The sequence below is a fragment of the Copadichromis virginalis genome, linkage group LG8, assembly GCF_057382275.1.
Source record: "Copadichromis virginalis isolate Kocher_CV1m ecotype Utaka linkage group LG8, C_Virginalis_male_GT1.1, whole genome shotgun sequence".
NCBI lineage: Eukaryota > Metazoa > Chordata > Actinopteri > Cichliformes > Cichlidae > Copadichromis > Copadichromis virginalis.
This window is the reverse complement of record NC_140625.1, coordinates 251,553-262,500: the sequence shown is the minus strand read 5'-3', so window position 1 is coordinate 262,500 and position 10,948 is coordinate 251,553.

Genomic DNA, 10,948 nt, shown 5'->3' with positions numbered 1-10,948 from the left:
ATGTCAGCCACTCAGCTGTGCATAATGGAAAACCACCTACACTTTATCCTTATCTTTCCACAGGATGTTCTTCCAAAAGTTTTAATTTGTTGACACAACTTTGCAAATCTAAGCTGTGCTGCATATTCTTTATGGACAGAAGAGTCTTTCAAACACTTCCCAACAAGCCACGCTTCTTCAGCCTTTTACTAACTGTACTGTCACAAGCTTTAATATTTAACATGCTAACTTTACAGTATGATGTGGCTCTTGTTGTTTGTTGGTGTATTTGTTTTTTCTGTGGGCAAATGAGGGGAAAAATCAGCTGAATCTCTTGAATGTGTAAATCCTCAGTAGAAACATACTAAGACATGCTAACAGCAAGGCTACAGAAGGACAGCAGGTCAACAAAAAAATCACTGACTCTCTATGTGTTCACACTATACTGGCTGCATTAAATCTAATGGATTTAATCTGTCAGCATCACTGAATGAGGTATCACAGCGGTGATCAGGCCTGGAGCTGCACATGCCCAGTTTGCACTGCGATTTACAGGCGTGTGCTGTGTGGAGCATAAATCACATCATAGGTTGCTTTTTATTTGTAGGATTAAACCTTCAGTACTGACAAAAAGCTGCTCTATACCAGTAATCATTGACTCAGCTCTCAGTGCTTATTGATTATAATGATGTGTGAAATAAAAGACGTAGATTAGAGAAACTGCTGCAGGTTCAAATCAGTTTTTAAGGGAAAATATGAACTGTCATAAACTAATGATGTATTTTTCTGTTCATCCTCTTTAAATTCTTTCAGCAGGGCTGTGTGGAGCAGCACTGCCTGTTGGATACCAGCAGAGGGAGCCATAGAGGAGGCAACTGCCAGGCTGTCGCTTTATTAACAGCCCTGTAGTCAGAGGTGTTTTGATGGATGTCTTCACCACAATGTGACCTTTCATTTTTGGACTGTGTCTTAATTTATGATAAAAGTGACAACTTTTATCGACTTTTTCAGCTGCAAACACAGTCGCGTCTGAACAGACGTTTAGTGTTTGTAACTCTGAAGTCGTCGTTTCAGGTGAAAATGAGTAACTTCCCTCACTCGAGACATTTTAAAATCTCAAAACCTTGATTCAAACTTCCACCCCACAGTCAGATGTGCTCATTCACAGAGCGTGTTCGAGACTCATGTCAGCCAAGTGAAATCATTTCCTGATAAATGTTGAAAGCTGTCACGTGACTCCACATTGCCCAACATAAACATTTCACCTGCTCTCTGTGGAAGCCACAATAACGCCTCTCATTTCTCACCTTTTCATTGTTTGTTTGGGTTCTTCTAAAGTTATATTTCATAATCACTTTCTGTTGTTTGTTTGTTTGTTTGTCAGATGACACGTTCTGGTTTTCTAACAACTGTTCAAAGCTGAGTGAGAGTGTGAGTCTGTGGAGGGAAATGTGAGTGCTGTCTCCTGGAAGGAACTCATAACGACTCGTGTTTTTTACAGTGAAACTTTGGTTTTTATTTTGTTTTGTGATATTGTTACCTTTTGGTTGTTGCCCTTATCGATCCTTCCTCATTGCTGTTGCTTTTTTATCATGTTTATTACGGGTTTTCTTGTCTCTGTATTTAGTTGTGCTTCAGCCAGTAGATCTGTTGATGTCCTTCTTCTTACTCTTTGTCTTTGTGCCCCTGTACTCCAGTCTGCCGTCTGTTGTCCTGGTTTGTGTTTTGGGCTTCTTGTGGTCTGTGCTTTTGGACTTTGAGTCCTTCTCTTTATAGGAGAAAAGCTTCACAGAGGCTGTAGAAGCCACCAGAAGACAGCTGAACTAGTAGATTTTGTGGTTGCAGGTTGTGAGGAGGCAGCATCTTTGAGCAAGGAGCGTTTTTCAGTCTTGGATATATAAAGAAAATCCCTTGCTTCAGGGTCCTGCGCTGTATCTTTGCTGTTCCCAGGACTGCACTCTTCTGGGCAGAGATCTCCGATGTTGTTCCTGGGATCTGCTGGAGCCACTCGCCCAGCTACATATACATGTGTGTGTGTGTTGGTAAAGAGCTCTTGTCATTCAGACAAAGGGCTCTGATGGCTCTGTGAGTGTGTCTCTGCATGTTTAGTGTACTCAGTCACGTTCACTACTTAAACTAACACAGAAGTGTACGATGATTGCTCAGTAGACACAAACCACTCAGAGGCTGTCAGGTGGCTCTCCTGTCTCCTTCGAGTGTGCAGGTTGAAACTGCTTCTTGTTCGTTTTCTCGTTCCAAAAACTGGCCGTCCGATCAGTGTTTGCGTTGCTACACAGTGCAAACGTTCGGGAGGATACTTTAAAACACTGACAGATAGAGTCTCTCTTTTTTGGAAAAAATAATGTTTTATGGCCAATAAAGCTCTGTCAGCTTGTCTAGCTGAGTTGGCTGACCATGTTTTGGAGTAAGTAAAAGTTACTTAGTTACTTTTACTCAGTAGGCCTGCAGTGTGCAGCTGAACCACAGGTCCCTGCAGACTTGTGATTGTTTGCAGTGTAGTCTGTCTGTCTGCTCGGCTGTGGACTCTTCTTCACCTCTGTTTCTCTGAAAGAAGAGGTCACGCTCATCCTGCCACGCAGATTTATCAGACACTAAGAAGAGGAAGTCAAACAAAGATAATGGTCTTTCTCTCTGACTTGTGTAGGCACAAGACTTCAAGGGTCTCGAGGATTTTCAGCCCATTGAAGAATGCTGACATGTAATTTCACTGCCAGTTTTATTTGAGCATTTCAAACCAAGTTTACAGTGAAATGATGACGTGCAAATGAAACAGACGTTTCTGTTTTGCTGATTAAAAGCTCCTCAACAGCCTGAAACTTTGTTTCTTTCCTCAGTTCAGTTTGTAGACCCACGGACTCATGTTTAGATAAATTACTTCTTTTGGAAATGACAAACGAGGGAACCTTTTGTGTTGATTTTATTTTTGTCTATTTCATTTAGCGCACATTTAAACCACAAACGTTGACCAAAAGTGTCTTAGACACAGGCACATTTACATTCCAGGTCTCCAAACACAGCGTCAGTCCACATGAAAGTTGTGTTTTGTTGTGCTAATTATCGTGGAAAGTAAAAATCACAGCTCATAAAAATCTGTTCACAATTTGCAAATTGATGACCCTCCATAAAATAAATCAGTCATGGTCCAGGCCGAGTGTCTGGTTTTTGGCATGTCTTTCCATTCCTGCTCCTGAGTCCAGGTCCCACCTTCTCAGGAGCTGTGGGTGGAGTTTCGGTTCCACCTGTCCTCACCTCGCTTCACGCCAGCACTCACCTGGCCTGTATCTGAGACCAGTCTCTGCTAGACTGTCTGCTACCTCACGCTGAGCCTGACACTGTTTCTCTGGTCTTGTTACGTCTTGTGTTAATGTTGTGTTTTGTGTCTCCAGTCCACCCTCCCACCAATCAGCATTCACTGTTACCGTCTCGCTGATGCTGGTCTCGTCCACCATCACGTCACCTGCTGAACATTTACCTGCCGACTCCTGCTGCTGCTCATGCTTCTACCAGAGATCAAGATAGGAAAGGTTGGACGTCTTGAGTCTCGTGTTTTGTGACACTCACTGACACACCTCCGAAAACTCTTCCATCCGATAATCCGAGTAAGCTAACACCCTTCCACTCTCCCAAGAAAATACCCACCTTGAAGTCTTGTGTTTAATTAATCAAATTAATTAATCGTCTGTATGTTCGAGGGGACTTCGTCCCTGTTACACTCCCTGCCTATAACATCAAGACTATATAATTAAAGTCGTTGCCTAATGAGTCTGTTTTTGGGTTCACACTTTGTTTTTCTTTCATGTCTCTGTTTCCTTCCTTTTATGAAAAGGTCTGTATATTGTCCGGTCGGCATGCAAACCTGATGCTGTATGCTAGTTGTAGGTGTGTGCCCATGATTAGCATGAGGACCGCAGCAAACATAAGCAGCTAAGGTGGACACCACCTGCAGAGCTTCATTCTCCTGTCACGGGAGTTCCTGCTGTGACTTCTGAACTTTGATCTGTGTCTCGAAGGAGTAAGGAGTAGGGATGGGTACCGGTGTCCGGTGCCATGATGGCACCGGTTCTGACATAAACGGTAGTAACCAGACTGAAAAGCAGCGCACATTTCGGTGCTTTATTTCGGTGCTTTTTTTTTCCTGAGCTGTGATACACTTTAGATTCTAGCCAATCATTTTACGTTTCCGAGGATAGTAGGCGGGGCCAGGTACGTACGTTCTTTTAGAGCAGAGCTACAGATTCAAAATGCCCAAGGCGAAGCGGTCAAAGTCTGGCTGTACTTCACAGCAAAAGATGCAAACTCAGCAGCAACAAGTGCTTTAAGCTGATACTGTGATACTGTCAAAGAAGGTAACACCTCAAATCTGATGAAACACCTGGCGACGTATAGCGTTTTTTTAAAAGCCGAGAAATGCGTCGTATTTGATAGCTTGCTGCGAGACCTCACACCGAGCACATCTACTGCGGGTGTGGTGCCTGTTATCGGACCCGGAGTCAGCAACATCCCCCAAGAACCCAAAGAGGAGAGTCCTGGCCCCTAGCCCTGCCAGTGTAGCAGAAATGATGAGGATGATGCAGCAGCAGCAGCCGTTCTTCTCTGCGTGAGTAGCTTAATGTTGTTCGTGTGTAATTTACGTTGAGTAGACTAACCACGTTATTACATTAATGCATGTAAGGTGAACTAGCAAACATCATCATAGAAACACACAGACTCGATCAGAAACGTACGCTCGCTGAACCTTGTGAGTGTGTGTCTGTTTGATAATGTGAATGTTAGTCTGTTAGTCTTGTGAAATTGGCTTGGCTTTCATTTCAAATGGGGAAGTGAAAGAGAGGCGCACACATCCAGTGTTCAGTAAAGCAGTGCGGCCGTTCTCCCTGCAGACCTGTGTGTGGTCTAGTTTGTTTTTGAGTCGACGAACATGTGCTGTTACTGATAGTGATGGCACCCAGGGGACTGGCCTGACTTTACACTGCAGAATGTAGAGAACTCAGCGACATGCACGGGTCCAAGAACACAAACGATTAAATCTGCTGTTTAAGTCGACTGTTTCACATTTATCACAAGAGTTCATTCAATCTGAGGCAGGACGTGTGCATGTATATGCAGGTACGTCTTTCAGACAAGTGTGTGGAGTGGTGGCCCCCAAACAGACCACACAAAATGGAGATTTGATTGCAAACTCCAGAAGCTTCACCAAAATAATAAAAATCAAAGATATAATGGAACAGGACAACTAAAGCCCACCACAGGTAGCAGACAGAGCAATGCAGGAACATCTCAGGTTCTTGCACAATAAAGACAAGGACAGGGACATTGCTGCATTCATTTAATGTCTAAAGTTGTAAATTCCAAATTTGACTCAGAAACGTCAGTTGGAACACACCCTGAACCTGGACTTCCCACTCAGATCATCCAGCCTGACTTTGAGGGGAGGAAGACGGGACAGGAGGCCCTGAGAGCGACAGCTGAAGGGCCTGCGTGGAAATCGTTCCCTGTTTGTGCCACATTTATACGCCGAGGTCCAGAGATGGGAAGTGACAGAGTACAAAGACTTTTGACGGTACAAATGCAATTTTCCAAGTATGTGTCTGTACTTTATTGCAGTATTTATTTTTCTGGCACCTTTTCACTTTTATTCATAACATGTTTTTTACTTCAGAATAAAGCATTCATGTGATGTCACTTCCTGCGAGCTGAATGTAAATGGAGGGAGGTCACTGTTGCACATGAAGAGACACAGAAACACATCATTTATGAACTCGGTGATTTAAATGGGTATCAGTATCTAGCTAGCGCTACAGAAAAGGAGCATAAAGGCAATAAAAATGTGGCAGGTAATTTCAGACGCTTCTGTTTGTGTGCGTCTGCCAGCTCACGGTCCAGCTCTGTGCTTCCAGGGGAGGAGAGGGCGCGAGTTCATTTCAATCAGAGATGGAGAAAGATGCCAGAAAGCAGAGGAAGACGAGAGCTTGTTTTTAAAGACAAAGACTGCTCAGTGATTTGATAAAATGAAAGCTTACATGCAACGGTGCTTCAAACTTTGAGTCATGCAGACAGTGACCTGAAACTAACACTGATGGAAAATCCACACATATTTAGCTTTACCGACGCTACTTTCAAACGCAAACTAGTTGGGAGGACCTGTTGTAGTGTGTAAGAATCGTTCAGGCTGAATCACCACAGACTTCAGTAGAATATCATTTCAGCTGACTCTTTTTACCCCGAGGCAAAGGCTCAGCCGTGTTGATCACAAGTTTCCAAACTAAGCTGAAGAACATTTTGTAGTAAAGCAGGAGAAACACATGACCCGTCAAATCATGGAGAAATTAACATCATCAATACAGACACAACAATCACACTGTCGCTGTGAAAGTCTTCACATTCATTGAAGCCCGCCCTTTATTGTGCAGACTCAACACTTGGCATCAGTTAAATGCTCCCATTCATACCAATGTACAGTACTGAACACACGGCCAATGAAATATATTCCTGCAGGTGAAATGAAATTATCATCAGGTACAAACCCTCCAATCCACACATGCAAAAACCAAAATGTTGCCCTGGAGGATCCAAATAACTGTGTGAGGTCGCTGTGGCTGTGTCACAGGAGCCTTCCCAAGGTGCTGCTGCAGTGTGGAAAGGATGACACGCCTGTGCTCCAGAGCACGACGGGCTCCTTTTTTATAAACGGCTAAACGGCGTCAAATCAACTTTTAGCCAAGACCACTCTGCTTCCTCTTTATCCTTTTAGCTCTCTGCATTCTTTCTTTTACCCACTGACTGGGAGGAAGTGAGAAAACTCACATCCTGTGACCCCCATTGTCTTGCTTGCTATCCACTTTCCATGGATAGCAAGAATGCACTGGGGCTAAGGGAGACCTCGTTTCTGACCTTGCATAGAGAACTTTGTCTGCCGTGGCATGCTGAACATAGAAACGAAAACAGCTAAACAATAAAATGCCAAATATGAAGAAAAATAGGAGCAATGTGAATTATTATTTAGAAGAAGTTTGAAAGGTTTAAAATGTGGAGAGCATATTTGAACCTGGTTCAGGTCAAAGTGAATCTTCCCGACAGTGCAGGTCTGTGTCCAGCGTCTGTCTGTACTACAGAACGTGAAACATGGAAGGATGTTGCATTTCAAACCTGAGTGACTTTCATGGAAGCGGTTCCTTCTTTTCTTTCTTTGTCTTCTGTGCCATTCTTCCTCCAGTGCCTAACACAATGTTCCTTCTTTTAAAGACGCTCTTTAACTGTTCATTCTTTAACAATCTGTTACCAGCTTTCTGTCTTTTAACCTCTTTCCTTATCAAACATCCTCCTTTGTGCTGGACATATCCCAGCCAAAGTCCCACCGTCCCTCCCAGCATTCCTTCATCTATTAATGTCCCTTCCTGTCTGTGTGGCCATCACTGTTTTCACAGTCCTTTGCCGGAAACCAAACAAATTAACACAGCATTGTTCTGGCCAGTCGCATTATAGCTGGAAACATCAGCACAGCAATAGTTTCCTGAGGGCCACATTAAAAGGAAAGGCCAACAGCAATACATGTACGTGTCTCTAACGACTGTGAGCTTGCGTGACTTAATATGCACTGTCTTCACTGATGGGATGTAAATAAGGCAAATCCAAACAGCAGCATAGTCGCTGTACACTGCAGAAACGTCACCGTGGTTATGAAGCTGGGGCTCCTCCCATTCTCGTTAGTGGGACGGAAAAAATAAAGGTTTGTCTTTATTTTTTCACAGTGGATCATCTGCTTCCATCTCACCCTTTTCCCAGCATCTTCCTCTGTCACACGAACCATATGGATGCCCTCCTTCACTTCATCCATGAATCTTTTCTGAGGTCTTCCTCTCCTCCTCCTGCCTGTCTTCAACATTCTTTGTCGGGTGTCCACCCTGTCTCAGCCCTGCCTCTCCAACCTTTTCTCCAAATCACTCAGCCTGAGCTGTCCCTCATTGTGGCAGTGGGGTGTGTTTGTGTCTCAGCTGCAGGAGAGAGGTGGGGAGGAGGCTTCGGGGCATTGCCAGGAGAGGCTGGCTGGTACAGCCGGTGCACATTTTCTGAGGGCAACAACTGCAGAGTTACAGCAGTGAAGTTACAGTTGGGACGTTCCCATCATGCTATGACGTCCTGCTCACTCCCAGTAGGGTCTCCACACCATCTTATAAACCTTCCCATCCCCCCTGTCCACAGTTTCAGGTGGCTGACACCAGGTATTTCAACTTATCCACCTTCTCTGTTTCTGCTCTTCTTGCATGTTCACATTTTAGTCACATGTATTCTTTTGTAGTTCCCACAGCTCTGCATTGTGTATGCATGCTGCCACTTACAGGAAGGTAGAATTTAAAAGTACTGCCCGTGTTCGTGGAGGCTTTGAGCTGATGGCAGCTGGCACAGGACTGATTTTGAAACTATTGTTAGCCTATCAAACAGTTGTAGTTCCCATCCATCTACTAGAGACTCCACAGACTACTGCACGAGCAGCACTTTAGTTTTGCTCTAGGCAGCAAAGCTATGACCTGACAGTGTGATCGGGCTCAGTAATAAACAAAGCAAACACGCATATTGCTGCTTGTTAAGGTTTCCACATGTCAGTAGAAAGAGACGCATCCCAACACGATATCTGAGATTACCTCCATATCACTAAGCCCAAACACACACATGCAGGTGTGTGTGTGTGTGTGTGTGTGTGTGTGTCACACACTTTTACCTACTCATTTCTGTCGACTGAGGAAGTTTTATGAGGGGGCCTACTGTTTGCACAGGGAGTGAAAATCAATAGTGGGATTGGAATGAGAGCATGTCATAAAACAACCAGCAGCAGATCAATAAAAGCTCATAACTTGATCATTTACATGTGTGTGTATGAGATGACGATAAGCTGCTTCAGCACTGTAAACATGCATACATGTGTTTATTCTTTTCACACATACCCTTACAGAAATGTGCATGCATACTGAGAGTTCAGTTATTTATGTACTTGCTACAGAGGGTTGGGACATGTTCAAACTGGGCCCCTTTCAGCTCCTTACATTAAAGTGATGACAGGGCCCAGTTTACCTTGAAATAACCTTTAAAATTTACCTTTAAATGCTCGTCCACAGCATGTCTTTATCCTGTCTTCCTTCTCTCACCCCAACCAATCACAGCAGATGGCCCCGCCCCTCCCTGAGCCTGGTTCTGCCGGAGGTTTCTTCCTGTTAAAAGGGAGTTTTTCCTTCCCACTGTTGCCAACGTGCTGCTCACAGGGGGTCACATGATTGTTGGGTTTGTCTCTGTATGTGTTATTGAAGGGTCGACCTTACAGTTGTTGGGATTTGGTGCTGTATGAATAAACATGAATTAAAAAAAATTTAATCTCAAAACATGAATATAAAATTGAATTTTACATTAACATACACTCACAAGATTTGTGTAACACAGCAATACACTGAAGCTTACATTGAAGAAATCTGATCTCTTATGCTAGCATTCAGTGCCAGCAAGACCAAAGGTTAGGACACACAGACGGGCGGCGTGCTGGCATCTGTTTGTCTTTTTATGGTAGTCCAGATACTCTCCTGATGCGTCTTATCGACCTCACTGAAGAGATTTGCGGGAGGTTCCTGTCGCATCACTGTCACATCCAGATGCTCCTGATTATTGTTGATACCAGCTGTCAGAAATTAAACAGTCTTTAATCTCACAATCGTCATGGTCCGGGCGAGTGGTGGTGTTTTTCCACAGTGCTGTGAGCTCCACCCCTGGGCGGAGCCATCATCATCTCACCTGTTGTCCGCACCTGGTGGTGATTAGGCCGGCGTAGGTCAGACCAGCGCACACAGCTAGTCTTTGCCAGACTGTCTGCTACTCTACATTCGTGCTAGTGAATCATTGTGTTTGTTGTTCTTGTGCCCTTTACATTCTTCTGCTGAGCATGAAAGATATTTGAGCTCATCTAAAATCAGTGCAAACAATCTCCTTAACTGAATTCAAATAATGCGTCTAACGTTTTCATTTTTGTTTAAGGTTTATGCTTTCTGTACTTTGTGCCTGCATAGTTGTTTCAGCTGTGGCTGGATCGTGTCCTGGGAGAAGAAAGCTGTGCATGGGCATCAAGATTCATTCGTTTGGCTGTGATTTTGGGGCCAGCCTAATGCATATATGTCTATATGCACAGTTAAAAATCATCATCACTCTGTCATACCAAGGCTCGAGTTGGACCCAGGGAGCAGACGCAAACAGTGAGTGGTTCCAGCTATGCAGGGATCTGTGTGGAGATGTACTGTTAGTGACTGAGAGGGAGCACCATGTGCCAGCCAATGCTAACAGGAACAGAGTCTTACTCATTACAGAGAGTGCCCATTTCCAAGGAGATGCACTGAAGGCGAGCAGGCAGAGGAAACAGGCAGGAATGATCCAAGTGAGCCTTAACAGGTCAGGAGTTATCTAGACGTGGTATCTCCAGAGGAAAGCTGGAATGGTGGAAACTCCAGGAAATCTATGGAGAAGATTGTCATGGAAACTAGAGTTACTTCACAAGAACTTAATAAGTAAACAAGTTACCACTGAAGTGGAGACGACAATCGGGCGCAGAACTGCTGCCACAGCTGCTTAAAGACTCAGTCTTCAAGGGGGATAGTGGGGTTTCTTTCTAACACAGCAGCGTCTTTACAGAACAGTATAAGTGCCTCGAGGTGACTAGAGTTACTCTGACATTATATAAATAAAACTGTTGTCACATACAACTGAATTCAATATTACTCTTTAAAAATAAATTTCTCTTTTTTCCCCGCCTGTCCCGTTTGGCTCTTTTGCATCAGAATTATTGTCTAAAGGCAAAGAAAGATGCCCAACGGATTTACTTTACCAAATTGACCATCCCAGCCTTGCCTTATTGGCCTATTTGATTCACCTTTGCTTTTATTGTTTATTTTATTTTATTTTCACTTGCTACACACGG